Source organism: Podarcis bocagei, assembly GCF_964188305.1.
Source record: "Podarcis bocagei genome assembly, chromosome: 6".
In the NCBI taxonomy this organism is placed as follows: Eukaryota; Metazoa; Chordata; class Lepidosauria; order Squamata; family Lacertidae; genus Podarcis; species Podarcis bocagei.
Genome location: NC_138130.1, coordinates 43228989 through 43253833, shown reverse-complemented (window position 1 = coordinate 43253833; position 24845 = coordinate 43228989). Strand labels below are relative to the sequence as shown.

Here is a 24845-nt window from a genome sequence, read left to right as displayed (position 1 = left end):
ATTAAGGCTGCCTTACATAAATAGCTCCTAAACATATTGTCCTGAGGTAGCTATGCCAGTGATATTTTGACTTTGTTTGGGAATCATTTTTAGACTGCAACTAACGCTCCAAACGCCCTTGTCTGTCCTGTAGCAGAAGCGTGAGGCAGGTCAAGATTCCGAAAACAAATTTTTCCCCCAGTGTGAAAAGCATGCAGCATTCCTACAAATTCCACGAAGCAATTGAGGCAAGAGTTTTGTTATTGTTTAAAAAGAAATCTATCTATAAATTAAGAGAGTGCTCATTTTTGATCCGCAAATTCTGTGGCCAAACCCAAAGTGAGTGCGCAGCACCTTCCATCAACAGCAGCCAAGGTGGTTGGGTGGAGCTGACTTCTTGGTGCCAGCGGTGCTGCAGTTTACCTGGTTGGGTCTGGGCAGGGTGAAGGCGAGAGCAGCGCTGTGCACACCCACCACTCTGGCAGCCCTGCTGGTGCATCTGCTCAACCTCAAGCACACCACTGTCCTCTGTGTCACAAGTCAATCCAAGTAAACTGCAGTGACGCTGGTGTCATGAATGTGGCTCTGCCCTGTTGAGAGCCAGTGTGGTGTAGTGGTTAAGAGCGGTAGACTCATAATCTGGTGAACCGGGTTCGCGTCTCCGCTCCTCCACATGCAGCTGCTGGGTGACCTTGGGCCAGTCACACTTCTTTGAAGTCTCTCAGCCCCACTCACCTCACAGAGTGTTTGTTGTGGGGGAGGAAGGGAAAGGAGAATGTTAGCTGCTTTGAGACTCCTTCGGGTAGTGATAAAGCGGGGTATCAAATCCAAACTACTACTACTACTACTACTACTACTACTACTACTACTACTAAAACTACTCTTCTTCTTCTTCCTCTTCCTCTTCTTCTTCTTCTTCTTCTTCTTCTATTACTGTCTTCTCTATCCTCAGATTATTGCTTCCTCACTTTCAGCAAAGACTCACTTTCATATCACTGGCACATGCAGTGCTGTTTTTCCTTAAAAAAAATTAAAAAATGGCACATGTATCCCTTTGCCCAGGCCTTTTGGTTGAGTCAATATTTTCCCTCCTTCAGTACAGTGGTACCTCGGGTTACAGACGCTTCAGGTTACAGAAGCTTTAGGTTACAGACTCCGCTAACTCAGAAATAGTACCTCGGGTTAAGAATTTTGCTTTAGGATGAGAACGGCGGCGGCGGGAGGCTGTATTAGCTAAAGTGTTACCTCAGGTTAAGAACAGTTTCAGGTTAAGAACAGACCTCCGGAACGAATTAAGTTCTTAACCCGAGGTACCACTGTACTGCTGTTCGGTGCTGCTGTTTTGTTCTCTTTGCCATCGGTTAGTTTTTGTAGTTTCATGTTATGATTTTTACATCATTTGGACTTGTTTTCATGGTGGCATTTTTGTAATCTACCCTGGTGAAGGGTGCAAGTGTAAATGATCCGTAAATAATCAATTGGTTCAACTCATTTGCATGAGGCAGAGTAAGAAGTAAACATTACCTGTAAGAAAGCAAGTAAGCACACCCCTGCAATCGCCTCTCCCCTGTGAAAGAGCTCTGTGATCAGCTGACAAGGAACAGAAGGTTAAAAAGCAATTTATCATAGGTGTTATTTCCTGATATGATCAGTTGCACTTTCGCCTGGCTAAAAAAGAATCGTGACAATTGAATTCGGGAAGGAATGGCTTGACCTTTAAGAACTGATTATTGTTGTCAGCCTAAAAAAATATGAAGGCAAAGAAGGAAAATTTATTCTCGTTTTTGCCTGCATCTAACACTGTAACACAGTTACATAGCATAATTTTCATAAGGCCTACAGTTCGGTTTTGTGCTCATATTGTGGAACTGGTTGTCATATTATCTGCTTGGTGGTTGCATTTGGAAACCAAAAGTTGTTCTTTTTCTCTGGGTATTTTTACAGACCTGGAAAAACAGAACAAGAAGCAACAGAAAGCAGGTAAAATGGCTGAAAACAGAGGCTGCTTTCAAGCCATGTGGAGAAGGGATTTTTCTTCACAGCTCTCCACTCTGTTTTGGCTAAGCTGCTGCACACAAATGCTGCACTGAGACAAGTGCCACAGGGATCCATGAAGTCAGCCTTCATATGGAAACCATTTTGTTTGGGCCTGTTTTGAGGATCAATGGAAGGATCTCTCTTTTCCGTTTCTCATTTTTCTAGTCTTCAATACAGTTCTCCACATATCTGCAACAATTTTGACTCATCAATATAGTTTCATGAATATAATCCAATTTTAACTAAACATTCAGTTATTTTAACTAAATATTCATTTTTCTGCATACTTTCACTAGTATATGCATTTTTGTAAATGTTGGGTCACAAAGTTTAGTTAAGTGCAAATGTCAAAGGATGGCTGTGTTTTGGTTCTCATGTTGTTTCATAAAGAGCAAATTTGATAGATTCACCTTTAAATGCAAACTGAATAGAATTTATCCCCCTTTATAGTTCTGATTATGGTTTAAAATCTTTCCATGGGGGGAGGCGGAGAAATGTCGCAACTCACCCTCAAAGCCTCCATAGCAATCAAATCAGAATCAAGATAGCTATACATCCCGAAAAGCTGGAATTTAGATGTATTTCAATAGAAATAGAAAGAGACCTTCATCACATTCACTCTCCAGGGAGGTCAACAAAATGGCAGTATTAAATTTCAGAATAGATTCACTATAAATTCACTGAAATTCTTGTCTACCTCAATGGAACAGATAACCCAGGGGTAGGCAACCTAAGGCCTGTGGGCCGGATGCGGCCCAATCGCCTTCTCAATCCGGCCCACGGACGGTCCGAGAATCAGCGTGTTTTTGCATGAGTAGAATGTGTGCTTTTATGTAAAATGCATCTCTGGGTTATTTGTGGGGCATAGGTATTATGTACTGAAGTTCTCACCCTGGGCCAGCAGGGGGATACTGTAGATAGTTATGCAAATGAAGGATCGAAAGTGATGTTCAGTGATTGGATAGTTTGTATGCAAATGAAGGATCGAAAGTGACGTTCAGTGATTGGATAGTTTTAGAAAGTTGCTACAGTTACGTTGTTCTGGAGCTCTATATAAGCAGGCTGACTGAGCTCCTCAGTTCAGTTCTGTTCTGGCCTTTGAATAAACAAGAGCTGTTTGAAGAATTGCTGTGTCATCTGATATGTTCGCCCACAACTTAATACTAGGAATTCGTTCATTTATTTTTTTCAAAATATTGTCCGGCCCACCACATGGTCTGAGGGACAGTGGACCGGCCCACGGCTTAAAAAGATTGCTGACCCCTGAGATAACCGGTAAAAGGGGCAAGCAGAGAACACAGCATATTATTGAAGAACACATTAACTTTTTGCCTTTCCTCCATGAAACGTTACCACTCTTTTTTTCCAGTATTTGCTGGCCTAATTTTGATAGAATTTTAATGCAGTGTACATTGTCACAGTTTTATGACAGAAGATACCAGTTGAGGCAATAAATGATAGAGCTGAATTTCTTTGAAAATTGATTTGAAAATGGTGTTTGAATTTGAGTTTGGCATAATTTAATTTGAAAATGAAGCCTAACTTTATTTAAGTGCCAATAGGCAGCCATTATTAGTTGCATTTTTCAGAGGTACAAAAAGATCAGGAGAAAACAACCAGTCTATTGGAGTTTTTCTTTTGATCTTTTGGCAGTTCATATAAGAGATGATGATTGGGCTGTTAGACATCATATTCTGTGTTGAAGGGCTAACCGCCAAATTTAGTGACTCTGGTGTTGTTATTGGTCTTCTTATTGAGGGTCTCCTGTTCAGCAGCCCCAACCAACACAGCCAATGATGTGAGCTGATAGGAGTTGTAGATAAAAATAAAATATCAAGGGAACAAGGTTGGGCAAGGGTGCATTAGCCCTTTTCAGGTGTTAGTTCACATGGGCAATAAATATGCACAGGCTCACTAATGTGACCTTTGCGCATTTATTTTAAAAATCTGTAGATTGTTACAAGCGAAAATGCTAGCAGCATTAGGGTAAGATAAAGGACCCCTGGATGGTTAAGTCCAGTCAAAGGTGACTATGGGGTTGCAGTGCTCGTCTCGCTTTGAGGCCGAGGGAGTCAGCATTTGTCCACAGACAGCTTTCTGGGTCATGTGACCAGCATGACTAAACTGCTTCTGGCACACCAGAACACTGTGACAGAAACCAGAGCACATGGAAATGCTGTTTACCTTCCCTGCCACAGCAGTACCTATTTATCTACTTGCACTGGTGTGCTTTTGAACTGCTAGGTTGGCAGGCGCTGGGACAGAGCAACGGGAGCACGCCCCGTTGTGCGGATTCATACCACTGACCTTCAACAGTACAGTCAAACATTGGTTCCCGAACGCCTCCATTATTGTCCGTTTCGGCTCCCGAATGCCAAAAAACCAAAGTAAATGCTACAGTTTTTGAATGTTTTTCAGAACCCGCCTGAGTGCAAGAAGCTCTTGCAACCAATCGGAAGCTGATCCTCTGTTGTTAAATGTTTCAGAAGTCGAACAGTCTTCTGGCACAGATTATGTTCAATAACCAAGGTTTGACTGTTTATTATAATATACAATAATGGAAGAATAAGGGGAGAAAATGATATCTAAATGGATATATAAGAATATGCAGGAATGGTGGGGAAATCAAAGGAACCAGGGAAAGGGAAGAAGGCAAATCATTGAATGTTTTTATTAAAAGAAAGATATTAATAGTGGGAATGTTTATTTGAACACAAATGTGATTTTGGCAGTGGTAATATTGAAAATTATAAATAATTTTGTTAAAAAATATGTAGATTGCACCTGAACATACGATTGTATGCACAAAGAGCTATTTACACATGATCTAGAAGTGCCATTCACATGTACAGGGCCCTCTCTACAGTCATTGCCTGCTGCCCTGCTTCCACACTCAATTTATTAACAGAAAATGAGAGAACTATTCTAGTCCAAGTGTAGAGAATTCTGGGGTAGATGGACACCCCTGACCTCTAAATCTTGGCTTCGGTTTTCAGAAACAGCAAGAAGGATCCTTATTTTTCCATTTTGTTTTCCATTCATCTGGACAACATACAACCACTGAATATATATAACCCTGAAGGTAGTAAGCCATTGCAATAATTCATAGAAAGTATCTGACAATAGTATTCTCTGATGATGTATTTTTGTGACAGGCAGCAGAGAAAGCGAGATATATGACTAATATGTTCTCCTAATGGCTGCAAAGTTAGATAAAGGAGCTCAGTTTTCATGACAACAATTTTCACTGTACATAAGATAACCTCGAACCTGGGTAACAAACAAACAAACAAACAAAAAAACTGTCCTGTATTAAAACATTATCATCTGACGCTCTGTGATTTCACAGGCTATTTCCCTTCTTCCACGACAATCAGCACTGTCATACAATGAATTGTAATATACCAGGTATTAGAATAAACACGTATTATATTTTGCTTGATAAAACAGAGACACTAACCATTTGGGATTCACTGGAAGCAGGATGAAGAAAGTCAAAATCCGGAAACCTGCTTCCATTTCAAAACAGGATTGGGATGCTCCCCGTTGCTAGTAAACATGTAGACCTTAATTTTCATTGATACCATCATACTTTGAATGAAAACAACTGTGAATAAGAATGATTTATAAGGCACCCAGCAGGGCTGAACCAAAGTATCTCAAAATTCTTTTTTAAGAATAGAAATTTTCTGAGATTTTTCTATTTCTCGCCACCACTCATAGAAAAAGAAGGCAACTTTCCAGAACTTCTGCAAAAAAGTCCACCATTTTTTTATGGCAGCTGCCACCCCTTGCCCACATACACAATGCCCCTGAATGATGCTAAGTCTGGGTCTTTGTCAAGGTGTATAAATGACTATACACCGACGACATAATCCTATGTATCTGTAGTCAGAACTATGTCCCACTGAGTTTAATGGGGATTGTTCTCAGGTAAGCACATACAATTGCATTTTGCATATATGTGGGTTCCTACTTTTGCGTTTCCATGTGCTGTGCTGGTGCTGGCTTGCCAAAGCAGCTTCATCACGCTGGCCACGTGACCCGGAAGTGTCTCCGGACAGCGCTGGCCCCCGGCCTCTTAAGTGAGATGGGCGCGCAACCCCAGAGTCGGACACGACTGGCCCGTACGGGCAGGGGTACCTTTACCTTTACCTTTACTTTTGCTTTATTGTTTTATTTAACCAGTTTAGGGGTGCCATCTTACAATACTTCAAAGCAGTATTTTGGATTTATGTGATAATGGCTTTCTCTCTGAATTACATTACTGATGAATTTTGGATACAACTCTGTAACCTCAGTTTAAGATAATTTATGATGAACCAATAAGAGATTTGTGAATGGAAGCAACTTATACTTCATGTATCAAATTACAGATGTAGGTGCACATCTGGATGCACACTGCCAATTGCTTTTCCATACTTACTCAAGCCTCATTTGAATAGCTATGTCTCGTAAGATGCAAAGGAATTTGCCATGTGTCTGTATCTGGGGCTGCCAGTGGTTATTCACAACTATTTCTCTGTGGCACCTTAAAGACCAACTAAGTTAGTTCTTGGTATGAGCTTTCGTGTGCATGCACACTTCTTCAAATACACAGTGTATCTGAAGAAGTGTGCATGCACACGAAAGCTCATACCAAGAACTAACTTAGTTGGTCTTTAAGGTGCTACTGGAAGGAATTTTTTTATTTTGACTATGGCAGACCAACACGGCTACCTATCTATTTCTCTGTGATTAGACAGAGAGCTGTCCCAATGCTTCTGACTTTATCTTCACCATATTCAGCCTCTATATCCTACAAAAGCAATACCTTGCCAGGTTTGCTTTTGCAGAGCTGCAAAACACTGGGATAGGAGAGCACTGGTACAATCATTTTCTCTGATAACATGCTAGACCTGTCAATGTCAATGGAGCTCTTCCTCTTCCCCCTTTGCCCACCATGGTGTTTGCTCTCCCTTCCCTCCTCAGTCCATCTTGGTGCTATGGTGGGATCAAAGACATTGCTCTTTTTTTCAGCAAGTGCTTGTCTGCAGCATTATTTTGATGTCTGGATTACCATGCTACCATGAAAGGGACTCTTTGACATGTGCCGCCTTACAGAGATCCCACAAGCCTAGCATACACCCAAGGCATCCCAGTTCAGTTTAGGATTTGGGATTCACCCCTGCTTATAACTGCTGTGTATCTCCATCACTTCTGGAACCTTCTATTACTTGTCCTTTGTTGAATGAAAGAAGGAAAACATTTGTTAAATGGCTCAGTTGGAGCTGTATCCTTGCAGTCAAAATTTTGTTATGTGACTCTTGGATTCTAGTTAGAGTCAACTTAAGTGAATGTCTTTCAAAAAGTTGAGTAGATAACAGAAGGTAACATTTGTGTAGAGATACATCCCCAGGGAACTATTCCAAATGTTTCCTGTGGGCGTATTGAAAGGAATCTTATGGGGTCTGGCATCCAGAAGAAACTTCTATTTTTAATGTACTCTCTCTTTTTAAAAAGAAGAAAGGGGCCAGCTTTTTTGTTGTTGCACTGTTGTCCTTTTCCTGCTCTGCAGGATTCACAGTTATTAATTAATACAGCAATGTCGTTTATAAGCCAGCACCCACACAAATGACTGTGAAGCATTTGGCACAGAACTAAGGAGCAGTTGGCAACCCTATTTTTGTCAAACATAGCAAGCTCAATCACCTTTACTTTTCAGTGTATGAATTGAGCTGCAGGATGGCTTCCGATCACTGTTGCCAGGCCACCTGTCCCTTATAGAAGAGCATCAGTCATTATTTCCAAAAATACCAATGCAGCTTAGGTCAGATACTTGGCAGGAATGGTAGGAAAGCCTTAAAAATTTACGATCTCATGGAGTCACACAACAGAAGCGCGAGCTCTATTAATGAATGTGGTTTGGCAGTCTAAAACCACACACAGGAAATAAGGGTTCACAGCCAAAACCAGAATGGTCCAGCTATATCTACATTTCATAGGCTTTTTGTATTCCTAAGGCTATTAAATAAGTTCACTTAAGGTTCTGTTATTGGAATATCAGAATGAATCTTGATCACAAAGATGGATTTTATTTGTGAGGGTTCTTTGTACTTGTGCCTGCCCTTTTTACTTCCAGCTTTCTGTTTTCAGCTCTTTGGCAGGAGTGCTGGTAGCAGAAAGTTCCATTAGTTTTTCTGTTAAGTGACCCACACTAGACTTGGAGCTGTTGCAAAACGGTGGGCAGCTATTCTGGGATCAGAGAGCACATAATGGAATTGAAGTCACAGGGCAGCACAGGTGGAAGAGTTGAGGTCCTGCTGAAATGAAGTGAAGCTCCTCATATGATTTCTAGTTGTGGGAGTAGCTTGCCATAAATGTAACCAAAGCAGATTGCAAGAGTAACAAGTAACTCGCATTGTTTTGGTTTAAAACGGCGACATGGATCACATAAAATTCATGTGTGGGCGTGTGTCACATTTTACAGTAGGGAAATACACTTGTTTCCTGCAGTTCTACTTCACCTCTTGACAATACCATGCTATGCAGCGATGGGGCATTACAGGTCAACAACTTTTTGAAGTGTGCTTCTGTGCTTGTGACTGAATGCATGGTGGCTTGGGGTCAAGGCTACTACAGGCTGTGAGCAAAAGAATGAAGTGCCATTGTGGAAAGAAACAGAGCACGGTATTCAAAACAGCTAGAAAATTATTCACTAAATATAGGAAGCTGAAATGCTTGTTTCAGTGGCAAAGTGCTATTGAATACCAGTTGCTGGAAATCACAGGAAGAGACTGTGCTCTTGGGCTTGATTCCTACTTGTGGGTTTGCCACAGGCATCTGGTTGGCCACTGTGAAAACAGGATGCTGAACTAGATGGGCCACTGGCCTGATCCAGCAGCAACCTTTCCATACCCATGTTTTGTTATTTAGTCGTTTAGTCGTGTCCGACTCTTCGTGACCCCATGGACCAGAGCACGCCAGGCACTCCTGTCTAACTCATGCTGGTAGCTTCAAGAACACTGTCCAACCATCTCATCCTCTGTCGTCCCCTTCTTCTTGTGCCCTCCATCTTTCCCAACATCAGGGTCTTTTCCAGGGAGTCTTCTCTTCTCATGAGGTGGCCAAAGTATTGGAGCCTCAGCTTCAGGATCTGTCCTTCCAGCGAGCACTCAGGGCTGATTTCCTTCAGAATGGAGAGGTTTGATCTTCTTGCAGTCCATGGGACTCTCAAGAGTCTCCTCCAGCACCATAATTCAAAAGCATCAATTCTTCAGCGATCAGCCTTCTTTATGGTCCAGCTCTCACTTCCAAACATCACTACTGGGAAAACCATAGCTTTTACTATACTCAACTTTAAAATGGTCTCCTCTAAGAAAATGTTGAAAGTGGGAACTTTCAATAGTGAAATGGTCATGGGTGGTACACTGCTGAACTATAGGAGTGGTAAGAAAACTCCTTAAACGAGTGACATTTGCTTACAATATTTCTGCATGCCACCCCAATGTCTGAGTGGTGTGAGATTCTAGAGATTTCAGACACTGACTCAGGGCTTGTGTTGTCTTCAGGAATGAAGCACAGTGGAGACTGTGGTGTCTTTAGGACATATGGGTTTCTTTACACATATATAGAACCTGCTGCTTCACTTCTAGGTCACATCCCTGCAGTTCAACTCTAAACTCAAGCTTTGCTCTTCTAACTATCTATGACTTGAGGGAGCGCCTTCACCCATTTGCCCTCTCACACAGAGACCCTTCCATTAATGGCTCATTGCTCAGGCAGTCACCTCAACACAGGAAGCTAGCATGGCTTATATTTTAACACTTGCCAGATCCAGGCATTAGAAGGGTCTCGCATACAGCCTACTTCCTGCCCCCACAATCTCATAACACAATATATATATTCTTAGTCATTTCTCACACAAACGGTCACCAAATGACATGCTGAAAAAATATACATAAATACATTATATCAAAGAAGGAGGTGGAAATAATATAAAACATTAATATTTCATACAACACAATAGGATGTGGGGGCAGTGAACCAGCCATCCCATAACAGTAATAGAAAATGTTTGCAGCACACATAAACAAAACAAAGCTCTCCCTGACTAAACAGGAGATAAAAATACAAAACCAACACCAACATCACTCCTCCCTATCCCAAAAATAATTCATGTCAACCTCGTTTTGTTTTAAATCTCCCCACTCAGAAGTCATCAAGTTAAGGTGCTGCACATCAGTGTGTGTTTGTGGTGTGTGGATTGTCCAGAGGCTCTCCTTTCCCCACATGGAAAGCAACAGCAAAAACAGAGTAGGGAGATGGCAAAAGTTCACCTGCTCTGTAGTTGCCCCAGCTGCTGTTCCTCTCCTGCAACTGTTGGGGTTCATGTACTTTCCCCCAAAGGAAAACATTAATTCCTAGTGGTATTTCCCATTTCAAGAATTCACCTTGTTGTCACTGAAATGCCCTTCAAGGGGATGCATTGCAGGGAACTGTGAGAGGCGTGGTTTCAAGCCTTCTGTATAGGAAATTACTTTTCCAGCAACAAACCTTCCATCAGGATCGGCACAATATGATGATACCTCATGGCAACCGAGACACAGAAAACCTTGGGGGCAACTTGACTGACATGCACAGTCTGTTTTGACTTCACTGTTCCAAAGCAAAATGAAACAAATGATGCCTTAGCCTTCAAAGAGAGGATATACAACTCTGAATATGTAGAACTTGTAGCAGTTTAGGTTTTTTTTTAAAAATAAATAAATAAATCAGATCTCTTTCCTCTCATTTCCTTGCTATTTCCAAGGTATATTAAAAATGGGCCTGTTGAGGCCTTATTTATAAAGCCAGAATCCTGCCAGTCAGCTGTTTGCCAATAAGGAGAAGCAGGAGTGATAGAGTCTAAATCCAGCCCATGAGTTCAAACTTGAATTCACTTCAGAGGAGATGGCTGATGCAAAATGACATTGCTGGGAAAGCTCAGTTGGTGGAGCATGAGACTCTGAATCTCAGGGTCATGGAGCCGAGCCCCACATTGGGCAAAAGATTCCTGCAAAGCAGGAGGTTGGATTAAAGGACCCTCGTGGTCCCTTCCAACTCTACAGTTCTATGATTCTATGACCATTTTTTTCTGTCTTGAAATAGAACTTAATAAAATGATAATCAAACAGTAAGAAACCTGACAGGGAGGGCTGAAAGGCTGTTGGGATTTTCCACACTTTTGCCTTCATAATTACCTCTTGTGTAGAGAGAAAGCTCCCTATTAACTGGGATGCATTTACTAATGAGAATTCAGCTGCCAGCCCATAGCAAATCTTTTCACTACTGGGGGGAAATGTGTTCTTTTAACAGCTAAGGCATTGATTTTTGTTTGTGTTTTCATCCATCACGAGGCTGTGGTATGCCAAGAATTCCACACTTCATATCAGCCCAAAAGATACAAATGACATGATTTCCATTTATTTATTTATTTTATTTCATTTAGCTGCTTCTGTGAAAATCAAGATTACAGCCTCAAGTTCTTCTCTGTGTCCTCTGCCCCCCCCAAAGGATCCCTTATGTTTCAATTAAGGCCATTTGCTTCGTTATATATCACTGGCTGCTTGTGAGAAGTAGCTAGGAATCTGGAGGGAAAGCAGCTCTTTGAAATAAGACGATGTTCCTGGGGTGCTTTAATCGGGGAAGGTCTAAAACGTTGGCTCAATGAATCCAACGCATGTGGGAATAAGACACAGCCCATTTCAATTAGTGAAAAGGATTTTATTTATTGGGGGTGGGGAGATCTTCCTGGCTTTTATCTTACAAAATTATTTTATGATGGGGGTATGAACAGAAGAGGGTTTGTGGACCACTACCTTAATAGTTCTAGCAATGCTGCCAACTCCTTCCCTTTTCTTGGCCTATCTCAACAGCTAGTCTTGGAATGGCTAGGAAATACCTGAAAAGTGCATTTCCCCTGCTAAGGATCATATTGTCTAGATGTCCGGGTGAAGACCGGCTACAGTTTGAGTGAGACAGAGAGAGACACACTGAAGCGAGTTGGGGGTCATGTAAGCATCTCCTTAGAGATCTGATGTAGAAGCAGTGGATTTTGGCTGCCTCTTGCAAGGTTTAAGCTTTGCGCCCATCTATCTATGCTCAACTTGTATATCTGTAAATAAAAAGAAGTATAAGAAAGTGCCGCTATGTCTCCCTTGACCCAAACCTGGTTAAGCACTGCACTGACTGGGAAAAGTGGAGTGTGTAACAATTTCTATTATGGGTGAAAAGTGTGGGGTGCGTTTTAATAGGTAGGTGAGGATATATTAATTGCAGTTAATCCACCCAGGGCCCCATGTGTGTGGGCTGAACAGTTTCAAAATCCAAACATTGGCAGCAAAATTAAAAACATTGGAATTAGGTGCACGGCCAAAGGGGGATACCTGCGATTGGGATCGGAAGCTGGGGCGGCTTTTGTAAACCTGGGGTGTCCTCCTTAAAATGGGACAGTTGCGTGGTGTGCGTTCCCCTCCGGCCCTTCCTTGAGTCGTTTTGCATGCCTGGAATGTGTTCTTGAGCCCAGTAATATTGTTTGTGTGTCTGGATGGAAAATAGGGAGGGTAGTGTGAGTGTGTGTAGAAGCTAGTGTGCTGATACAACTGGCCTTGCCCACCACTAACCAGAAGGTTCTCCAAAACTGAAGATGACTCTCCTGCCTGATTTAGAGGCTTTCCTCTGTATTTGTCTTCTATCTTGCGGTTGTCACTGACTTCATTCCTGTGGATATAAAAGTTGCATGAGAACATAACTGTATCAGGTGGAGCTTCTCCACCACCTATACATTCACCAGGAAAGGCATCACCTAAATAATGTCTGTGTGCTGGGCACACCTGTGAAAATTGCAGGAGCATGGGGGTGGCGAGGTCTCCTCCCTTGTGGTCTGCCAAGGTGGCTCTCAGGACTTGAAAGGAGTTTCTTTCTACTGCTTTTATTACAGTTTGTTTGTGTCCATGTCTGGAGTTCTACAGAGTTTTCTAGAAAATGATATAATCCAATTTTCTCCCAGCAACATTACACTGAGAATTGCAGGTGCATTTGCAAAACTAATTTCTTCCTTTATAATACAAATTGGCTTCCCATAACTTGTCAAGCATGCATACTAACTGAGCCTACAGACAGGCCATCTGCTGCATGTCTCCTCAGAAGTTCCACCGAGTTCAGTGGAGCTTACTCCTTGGTCAGTGTGTGCATATGAATAGATGGCAATCATTTACTACTTGCACCAGGCATACTTATTACTTGGGGAGTAAGCTCAGTTGAACAACAGGACTTACTTCTATGTAGACATGCATAAGATTGCACTATACAAAGTAAACACATCCCAGTTTAATGGTATTCTCTGTGAATTCTATATATGAAACACTATTCATTCCATAATAGATGTCTTTTGATGCTGCCTTGTGAATACTGGAATGCCCATATTGCAATCTTTCCTAGAAGAGCTGTAGATTTTGCAATGCAAATATGAGAAGAGGAAATAATTTTAAGGACCAGCAGAATCTTTAAAAAATATCTTGAGGTGCTAGATAAAAGAATGGGGAGAACCCTTGACTATTTGTATGTCAGGTTTGATCCCACTTCTATGTGTTTGTAAGCAGGTCCTGCTGCATTTGAAATATGCTTTACTCTTTTCTGTTTTTGCATTTGAGTCAAAGGTAGTGTGGTTATTTCCATCACTGGGATGATTTCACAGTTTTGTATAGAAAAATATTTTGTGGGGGGGAAAGGTGCATCTCCATGCTGGTGCAGCTCCAGACATTTCCCTGCCTCGCTCGGATGGCTTCCTTAGGAGGAAGGATGACTCATCACATTTTGAGAGGGAGGCTGTTTGCCCATTGAAATTAGTGCAGCAGCTGTTGGAAGGGATTTGAAATATTGTCCTCAGGTGATTTTTAAAAAAAGAAAGAAAGAAACCTCCTTATACTGCAGGGCCAAGAAATGCAGTAATCCTAGAGAAGTAGCATAATCTGTGCAAAGACGGGCAAGTAAATGTCATTTTAGTTATGCTATGGGTGAAATCCAGACACAGAAACATAGCTAGATGGTGGGATGACAGAGTGATATGATGGCAGCCATGCTGTGGACGGCTGGAGAAAAAGGAAGAAAATGTAATGTTCATTCTCTCTCTCTCTCTCTCTCTCTCTCTCTCTCTCTCTCTCACACACACACACACACACACACACACACACATACACATACACACACACACACGGGGAGAAAGAATTTGGAATAATGCAGAGAGATAAAAAATCCTGCAGTTGACTACCAAAAGTTGGATCACAAAACTCGAAAGTGGAATTAAAGCTGGGAATGAAAGGTCTTTGCATGGGATCCATGTTGCTGATTTTATATAGACTTGAATGTATGGAACATGGGAAGCTGCTTTATATCAGGTCAGACCACTGGCCCATCTTTAATCTCAGAATATTCCCAACCTGGTGCTTTCTAGATGCTACTGATCATTCTTGACCATTTGCTATACAGGCTGTGGCTGGTGGACGTAACAATCCGGAATTATATGGAGGCCACAGGCTTGTGTCAGCACTGTCTGGCAGTGGCTTTTGAGGGTTTCAGAGAGGAGTCCTTCCCACCCCTACCTGGTGAATGGTACAGACTGCACCTGGGACCTCCTGCATGTAGAGAATCGCTTTATCTTGTGCATGGGGCAAGAGTGCTAATAGTCAAAGTTATCTTGAGGCTTCCCCATCAAAAGTGTATTCCACACTTTGCCTAACACAATTGGCTGCTATACATCATGGCATATAATTCACAGAAGTTCAGAGGGCCTATGGATCTCAGTAGGGAAAGTTTACAATCCCATTGCAGCCTGCTAAAGATGGGAAAGATCTTGAAAACGGTAGGTGATAGATGGAGAGAGAAATGTTTAGGTTTGGTTGACACTGCAAAATTCAGCTCCCCTATAAATATTAGATAATTGGATTTCTGGGCAAGGAAAATGTGTAGATCTATGGTACTTTGATACACAAAGTATATATGCTATGACATTTGATACAGTACTTCTTAAAATAATATGCAGATTGGAAAATTGTATTTTATAAGATGTTCAAGACTGGCTAGATGGAAGACATTTTGCTAAAAGGCAAGTCTTATTCAGCCTTTGCCAATGTTGTAAAGGAAATACTGGCATTTCCCCTAATATAGTACAGTTTAGCCTGCTATTTTCAGTAATATGTGCGTTTATATGCACTTTACATTAGTTGGCTGGAGAGCTGCATTGCAAAATTCAGAAATGTGCAAATTTTGAAGGATAGCTTTGAAGGATGGTTCCAAAAGCGAGAATTGAATACATGCAGCCTTAAATGCAATCTGAGTCATATTTCCCCCACTCCTAGGACCTGCAAATCATAAATGCAGAGTGGGGTAAAGGTGTAAAGGAAGTAAAGGAACCAAACATGGTTGACACACAGGAACTGAACATGGTTAATGCACCAAATATTTAACAAAGTTCAGAAATAAAAATGGAACAGTGGATACTTCCTAATGCTTGAGACTGACTTTAGACACAAACTAAATAATTAGGAATTTTTAAATCTGTAGATAAATTCTGATGGCTATTTTGGAAAGAAGTAAGCAGAAGAGTCCTTCGTGGTCCAGTTCATTCAATATTTTCCCTAGTGACCAAGAGATAAGGGTGTTGGAAGTGTGTTGATAAATTGTGCAAATGAAACAGACCTAATAGGTGTTACTAATATATCAGAAATTTATGCAGCAAAAAATGTGTGACCTCTGGAGGTCTACATCTAACAGATGTAGATAATATTGAAGTGGAGCATCAAGTTATGCATTCCGGGATAAAATAAGTTCAGGAAGCTGAATTTGACTATTGGCTCATTTAGATTTGCAAAATGTGCACCAGCATTTGTTTCATCCCTAAATATTTTGTACCCTCTTTCTAGAATACATTGAGTTCTCAGTGTTCTTTATTCACTGTGAGAGTTAAAATCATTGCTGAGAACCACAGAGATGACAGAAGGTTATCTCACCGCAACCTCTGTGTCTGCCAGCACAGAATATCAACAGTGCTGCCAGCTTGAGGGATTTTGTGTCTTGCACTTTTTCAAGCATCCTGCTGTAGCTGTCTTCTTCCTGGGCTGCTCACTATCAAGTGCATCAACTGAGAAGGTACTTGCTATTAGCACAGCAGATGTCACAATGACTGACAGGCAGGCTTACCTCTCCACAGGGAATAAGGAGGAGCTCGCCCATCTTTTATTGTGATTTTTGCAAAAGTTAAGTTTGCAGCCGGCATCCCAGGCTAAACAGGGGGAATTAAATCAAGGCAGGGTGGAAAGTGGAATTATATCATCCACTTAAATTTTGATAGCTTTCTATCTTTAGGGTAGCAGCTAGAGTCTGAGTTAAAGCTAGTTTATGTATTGTTTCACAAGCCTTTCAGGAGCCGATTTGTAATGTCTTTCGGGAGCATCTTCTTACTCATAACCGCAACAAAGCTTTTCTTGTAACACAAAGCCCAGGCCTCTGTTACCAATGCATTAATATGTCCCTAATAACATTTACCCTTCTCCTCTATCTTTCCAATAGTACTCTCAGATTTGAAATGGAATCCATGCAATACATTTTAAGCCACCTTCAAAGACAAAACAGGATATCTGTTGTGGTATGTCAAAGCATGAAGCAAGAGAGACACTCAAAAATTATAGCTAAGGACTGCACTCCATGTTATGAATTCCCAACATGGGACTATTTCCACAAATTATCCTGGTGTCAAAAATATACAGTGAAAGTATTAATTGTACGTGATTAGCCCTGAGACAGACCTGGATGCTGATAAGATTCTGCCAGGGATTTAAGCTCCAATATAATCAGATCTGGAAGCTCCTTTTCAATTCTCAGTTTTACTATCCAATTGTTTTTGGTCAGAAATTTCTCAGACTCAAGGCTTTAAGTGGTAAAGGCGAAGAGGCACCCAGGAGGTTTCCTTTTACATAATGCATCAGCAAAATGCATTATGCAAAAAGTAAGAAAATGACTGTTATCATACATGAATGAGACAAATGCTATCTCGGTTTTGATCCAATATTAACAATGTCCACAACTGAGCCCAGAGTAGTTATATACAAATCTACTGCAGACATAAGGGACCTGTTGCCGGTAGCAGCCGGCAGAGTGGCGAGGATGGAGCTGCTCAGCTGATGTGTTTTGCCCAAGCTGTTAGTCACTGCCAGTTACCGAGGGAGAATGTAAGGCTTTTAAACTTACTACTTCTGAATAGTATTATGAGCTGAAAGGTTCAGGTTTTCTTACTATTATAAGGTTGCTTGAAATGTTTTACATTTAAATAGAATTGCTGATGGATTTAACGGAACTGAATGGGAAGGAGAAGAAATAGAAAAGTTTTCCAAAAGGCAGACACTGTGGATCAGTTGCCGGGATGAGGGCATAAGCAAAATTACTAATATCTTACCAGCATCACAGAGCTGATATCTATAGCATCACCAATGCTTAGATAAAATGGTAAAGGCTAGTGGGAAATTGGGTACCTGACAGGACATGACTCAAGGTTGCAGTTTTAGATCGGACATGGAGACAGGATGTGGGTCTGTCGTATTAAGACATGAAAAAGGAGAAGTTGGCTAGTTTTGGGCCATCAGCAGAATTGGGTGTGGGGAACGGGCTAAGGTGTGATCATGAAATGAGGGCTGGGAAGATAGTAGTTCTATGCTGGTACTAATTTTAAAGCAGGATGAGGCAGTTTCACCCCCCAATGTATTTTTTGAGGTGGCTGGCCCCCTCAATGTTAAGAGGGCATTCTGCTCTGTGCCTGGCTACTCGTAACATCACGCACGTGTGATGTCAGGACGTCGTGTTAGCCCATTCAGGTATCTTGAGAAAACGGTGCTTCTGCTCAGGATCACTGGGACTGTCCATTCAGAGAGCAAAATGTGACCGTGAGAACTGGTCCAAAGATGTTTCATTTTAAAAAAAACAAATTATGCAACCAATGCATGTTGTCTATTTCTGTTTTCAAATGGTGATGTCTGTTTTTGAAAAAAGCTGTTCAGAATCCAGTCGTTTTTTCATGAGAAACTCATAGTTACTGCATCACAAATGTTGCAGCACCAGCAACCAATCATCTACCTATGCAAATTCATGAATATTTTTATGGACATGGACATGAATATTTTTAACATTCCAAAGGTTATTGCAGTGAGAAGATCCCAAAAGATACTTCTGATTGGGGTGAAAAGGGATCAGGCGTGGTATCCTTCAATTTGCACTGTAAAAATAAATCTGGGATCTATACTACTTTAGGGAGTCTTATCCATAGTGATTTAATATCCCTGCCCCCCCCCATCACCATCCATTTTATGGTTCATCCATGAGCAAGTGTACCAAGTCTAAACACTTTTCAGTTATCTATATTTCAGATCAGCAGTAAGCTCCCTGCTCTTAGTTGGCCCACAGAGCCATTTAGGATACAAAGCTGGTAATAAATTCTTGAATTCTATGTCACCCTTTCCACTAGTTATTGTAGTTGCAAGGGGACAAGTGCATGCCGCTATAATCAAGCAGAGTTGATGTTTCCTCAGTACAGAGCCGAATTGAATTTATAACCGAGAGTTGTTATCCATCAAAAATGATTCATATGAATAGCTTGAATCCAGAAAAGGTCCTCGTTTATTTTGATATTCACACACAAGCATGTGTTCTTTTGTCAGTTTTTTCCTGTAAGCAAATCTCTTAAATGTTTTGTTTATAGTATGTCAAAGAGAGTGATGGAGATATTTGCCATTTGTCCAGCAAAGCATGCCGCACAGAATATACGAGCAGATCGTTTGATTAAACTGATTAGTCATTCAACAGTGTTATGAGTTTTTCAGTCTTATGAGAATTTTTTTCTCCTAATGTTGATTACTCCTGAATTTTTCCTGAATTGGGGAAAATTTGAAAGGCTATGGCCAGGTCAACAACCAGCACGAATTTTTGCAAATGAATAAAAATAAACAAACTGAAGATGTCCCTTTTTCTTCAGGTTTTGGAGACTGATAAGCTGACAGCTGTGGGTCTGCTGCTGGTGAGTTCTATTGGTTTCTTTTTAAAAACATGGTCATTGGCATAGCTGTCAACTTACAGATTTGAAAATAAGGGACCAGCAGCCTTGAAAATAAGGGACCAGCAGCCAAAATAAGGGACCTGCAGCCTCACCTGTTCCAGTCTTCCTGTCCTCCTGCAGTCTGGTCAAACTCATGCTGGTAGCTTCGAGAACACTGTCCAACCAACTTTGTAACCAGAGGTTCAACTGAATAGAATCTGAATCACATGCACCACAAGGCCTATGACGCCTCAACTTAAGATGGCTCCCCGGCCTGGCTTTGCACTGCAAAGTTTGCAGCAGCACGTGCAACAAAATGGCGTCCAGCATTCAAAACCCCCCTCAGCTTGCATTAACTAGCCACACAAGGCATGCAAGCTCCACCCCCCCAGTCGTTCTTAGACTCCTTATTGGGTGAGCAACACAGCCAAGCAACACAGTTGGAGCCTCCCTCCTCCCTGCCCGGCAGGGAGGGAGGGAGAAGAGCTGCTTCCTTTGAAATTTAAGGGACATCCTTTAAGGGACATTTAAGGGGCATCCATCAATAAGGGGCAGCAGCGGGACATGGTGCTGGAATAAGGGACTGTCCCTTCAAATAAGGGACACTTGACAGCTATGGTCATTGGTAATGTTTTTATGATATTTAATGCTTTTTGCTCATATGTTGTATTTTATCTTGAATATTGCATACCTCCCTAGGAACCCTTGGGTTAAAGAGTGCTTCAAAATGAATGAATAAATAATAAAGGCGATGACTTACAGAAACGGGCAAAAGGGTCGCAATGTAACAATGATTGGTGAAGTCATTGTGGTCCAGCTTGTAGCAGCACTACAAGGATTTTGTGTAAAAAGATTTCCCAAACAGGACTGTCAGTTAAGGGAAGGGCAATGTGGAGTACACACCATACACTGGATATGAGTTCCTTTACTTTCTGAAGACCATATTGTGCAACTTTCATTTCCCATTTGAATCATGGCAGTGTACAGCTGCTGAAAAATGTTCATTGCCTAAGCTGTCATGAAAAACACTGTAGTGTCATCAGTGCAGTGTTTAAAAGAATGTGTTAGTGCCAACTGATGTCAGCTCTTGCAGGTTATGACATTTTTATGGGTACCTGAGCGGGAGGAATGAAATCTATTGCAAAAATGAAAATACTAGCAGCATCAGGAGCAAACTAAAGAGGTATTTACTATACTAAAGAAAGCACAGCAGTGATGCTACTGCCAGGCAGAGGTGGAGGGTTCCAGGGAGATCAAAGACCCATCAGGATTTCTGCAGCAGGAACCGTTTCTTCGGCTGCCCAAGAATTATCCCCACCCTTTGTGTGGATAAGAAACCAGGGGGAAAATGTAGAGTGACACAAGCATTAACTATGGCCTCAGAAACAGCTTCAGCATGACCTAGGAAGTCAAGAGAGAGACTTCAGGGTCATTTTGAATACATTTTGGGCTGAGCGGGGGATTTGAATCTGGATCCATTCAGCGTTACCCTGACATGCTAATCACTACAATAAGCCTTTGTAGATGACTCCTTTCCTGTATATTTCCATTTTACTATACTATGAGAGACCAGTTACTAAAAAAAATAAATGGCAGAATGCCAGTGCTATATTGTAAAGGTTAATGGGCAATTAGCCTTTACAATTAGCCAAGTTACATGGACCCAGAGCTATGGATCATTATGGCCCATTTAACGAAAAAAACACCCTTCTTCCAATCATTGCTTAAAAACTACACAAGATGGAAAAGATAATGGGGTTCGTGCCAGTTCAGCATGACCAATGGCAAATACAGGGGTAAGAAACCCCTATTCTACAATAATAGTCACACAATATCCCAGCTCCTTAACTAGGAATCCAATTAAGCAGATTACAAAGGGGAGGAAATTATAATTATCAGTTCAATTAAAATGATCACCATTAGGATTTAATATTCTCATTTTGTAAAAATTTGCTGGTTTGCAAAGGAATTAAAGCTCAAGTTAAGCAATTAAAGCCCATGTTCTCCAGAGATTGATTCTCTGAAAGTACTGGTACATCTAATGTCTCATCTCATGGAGTTTTAGATTATTGCCATTTTTAAGAAATGTATTGCTGTTTTGAAGTTCCATTAATATGCTTTCAGTGGGAGAGTTACAACCCAACACATTGTCGAGCGAAGCATGTTTTAGGCCATTGAAATCAATGAGGCATGCCTAGCACTGCATTAGGATTAGGCAGCAAAGCACCTATCTAAATCTCTCCTATTGAAATAGATGCGTCCTGAACGTGCTTAACTGGCTGAAGGAGTTGTAGTTCAGTGCTTTGCATACACGCTTTGCATACTAGAGGCCCTCATGTTAATACCTGGTATCCCTGGACAGGGTTGGAAGAGGCTTCTATCTCAGCAGTGCTTGCCTATCTATGTAAACAACATAGAGCTAGATGTATCATTGGTTTGACTTGACATCAAGTAGCTTCCTAATCGTGAATCACATTTTTGTAGCAAATTGTATTTAAATGCGACTCAAAATAGAGGAAGTGTGGGCAGTTTTCATGTACTTCAGTTGGATCAGAGGGCAAAGGGGTCAGAAATAACATTAGTGGCATTTTCTGCCTTTAGGAGTAAAGCCAGGGGTACCATCACCAAGTAATATATCGCACCCTTTCAGGCAGAGGGCTCTTCAGGCTGTATCATTTTTACTTTTCCATTTTTGGTGCATCTGGAATTGCAACAAAGTTACCACACTAGTGAAATTCTTTATTAAATCATTTCCAGAAATTGTGCTCACTTCCCAACATGAGATAGTAAAGGAGCTTATGCAGAGTGACTTTCCCTTTGGGGGTGTGCATTTTCTGTGCTAAAACAAATAAATTGATTTTTTGCCTGATCTGAAATGGAAATTCCTCCTGTGTTTGCAACCAGAGTACTTGAAAACACACACACACACATACACACACACCCCTATAATTTGGGACCAATCATATTAGCATTAGTGGAATGAAGAAGTAATTAATCATGTAGAAAGAATCAGGCAGAAGGAACTTTTTAAAAAAGGGAATAGAGATGAGAAAGTCCACATCTGTGGACTTTCTGGTACTGTTAAATTATTTTGTTAAAACTAGAATTTTCTACAGTAGTGGAGAGTGTGGGATAATCGCTAGGAATGGGAAAACCCAGGCTGATTACACAAAGGTAGTGGCAAAACTGTCTGGACCCAAATAAAACGTGAAAGAATGAGGCACAGCTCATCAGGAAGAGTCCACAGCCTTTCACATGAGGAAAGGGTAAAAAATTACAGTACTTCTTTTTTAACTCTAGGAATAGATAACATTTTGGTTACCTTTGAAAATCCCTTATCTGTTTGGATTTTTTAAAATGTCATTCATTTGAAATTGCGCATTACTGTATTTTGATTATGCGATGGAATTTTCCTTATTGTAAACTGCTATGAGATCTGTGAGTTATAAGCGGTCTATAAATGGGCTGAATAAATTAGTGTGGAAGCTGTATGTTTCTTATGGAAGAGACATATTCAGTGACTATCCAGTGTTTTACGTGAGGTTAAATTGATGTGATGCCTATCAAGTGTTGCTCCTTTTTATTAGGGATGGAAGAGAGTTTCACTTGGTTGTTGTGTTACGTGAACTGACTTAATCTGCACCTCCAGGACTAATACATGGATCAGAACTGAATTATCTCTTTAGATTTAGCATTTCCCCAAATTTTGTAAGACAAACACAAACATGCATGTGGAGAAAAACACACACAAACAACACAAACAAAAACAAACACAAACATGCATGTGGAGAGAAAAAATGCATTTTATGGGAAAATATGTTTAGAAATGCATACATTGGCAGCATTTTTTAAGGAAAAAACACACTCAATTAATGGGAAGACAGGACAGAATGGACATCTGAGTGAATAGTTTGTGAAACTGACATGGAGCAAAAATAGACTGGTCTGTCCATCCCTGCTTAATAAATTCAACAAATTTGCTTAGATCTACTGGGAACAACAGTAAAGCAGCCCTTACAAAACCAAATCCAACTGGAATTAGCAACATCTTCATTGCCTCTTTTTTCTGCCGGTGGTTTGTACAATGGTCGATGTGTGGTTTCTTATGAATATATTTGCTGCCTATCTATGCAGCAGTAACCCCTAATGATGATTATAATAATAATAATAATTTTATTATTTATACCCCGCCCATCTAGCTGGGTTGCCCCAGCCACTCTCGGCAGCATCCAACACATAATAAGAGCATAATAAAACGTCAAACATTAAAAACTTCCCAATACAAGGCTGCCCTCAGATGTCTTCTAAAAGTTGTGTAGTTCTTTATCTCATTGACATCTGATGGGAGGGTGTTCCACAGGGAATTCAGTGGGACTTACCTGTGAATATATATTGAAATGCAGTCAAAGCTGTGCACACACACCCCTTCATTTTTTAAAGAACAGAAAACTAGGTATTTGTATCTTTTTTCCCCATGGAGGGAAAACAGCTGGGGGCAATTTTATGCAGAAAGCCAGTAAAGGGGGAAAGGTTTGAAACCCTGCTCCTTTTTTCTTTTTCCCAAGTCTTCTGAGGCAGATTGCAACTGCCTCTTGTAAAGGGGTGTTAGTGACCTGAGGAAACCAGAGTTATATCCAGCTCAGTGTTTATTTTAATTTGGCCCTCAGATAAACATTCCCTGTTGTGGTTAGTAAGGCAAAAATATTTCACCTTCTTGTGCCCATGGTACATAAAAATGCCACTTATATCTCTGTTCCAGACCATTTCAAGCGTGTGTTCTGCAGTACCTGCAGCTTGCAAAGTGCAGCCCAACCTGACCAGATTTAAAGCTGCCATAAGTCATTTTATCAGCATTGTATAAAGTTGGAGTGCATGATAAACACTGCTTAGGCAAGACATTTATAAAGATGACTTAAACGCAGTCCCTTTTGTGTTTCTACATATAGGCCTTCCAATAAGATTTGTTATGATTATGCGGAGCCGCTTAAATTGAGACAAAACTAACTTTGAGCAACATAATTTTAAAATGTCCATTTTTTTAAATAAAAAAAACAACAGAAATCTATACCACACCTTAAAATATCTCTGAATATGTTCAAGGTGTCAACACCAAATACTTTCAATGCCCATCCAGCACTGCATAAGGACAGCAATTGTTTTTCTTGCCACTTAGGATCCTTCAAGATGATTAAAGAAGCCACCTCTATACATTCACTGCTCTTGCATAATTGCCTTTTCAATGTCAATAGGGTAAAGAACAGATGGAATGAGGAATACTTAGAGCAGGCAGGTTTGCTGTAGTGGGGTAGTACTACTGATGGGCAACAGTGGTGTAAATTAGAGGTTTTCAACCTTTTTGAATCCACAGCTCCCTTGACCAGCTACATTCTTTCTGTGGCAACCCAGTGGCTCAGGAGCCCAGTTATGTCACCCCTTGTCTGCAGAGCTGGCAGCCTCTCCCCATTTTTCAAACACCCTCCCTTGTGGAGTGTTCCCTCAGCCTCCTCTCTCCTCTCCCTTCTCCTGGGGAGTCCTCTGGGCAGCTGCTGCTGGTATCTGAGCTGCCCACCCCCACCCCAAAGAGAGGTGCTTCTCAGAGGCACCATTCACCTGCAGAGCTTATAGCCAGGGCTGCTGCAATAAACAGTTGTGCACGCCTTGGGGAGGCAGAAACATGAGAGGGCATCAGAGGAAGGGAGGGAAGGAAAGAGGGACAGAGGCCAGTGTTGCC

The 24845-nt window shown here is 41.2% G+C and overlaps 1 long non-coding RNA gene across 1 annotated transcript in view; it reads left to right on the top strand.

Moving 5' to 3' along the window:
• The window catches only part of LOC308589923, a 36756-nt gene that overhangs the window by 7601 nt on the left and 4310 nt on the right, over positions 1 to 24845 (top strand). The window contains exon 2 of the long non-coding RNA XR_014009558.1: positions 19055 to 19096. This is a non-coding gene — a long non-coding RNA (uncharacterized lncRNA). The remainder of the gene's footprint in view (positions 1 to 19054; positions 19097 to 24845) is intronic.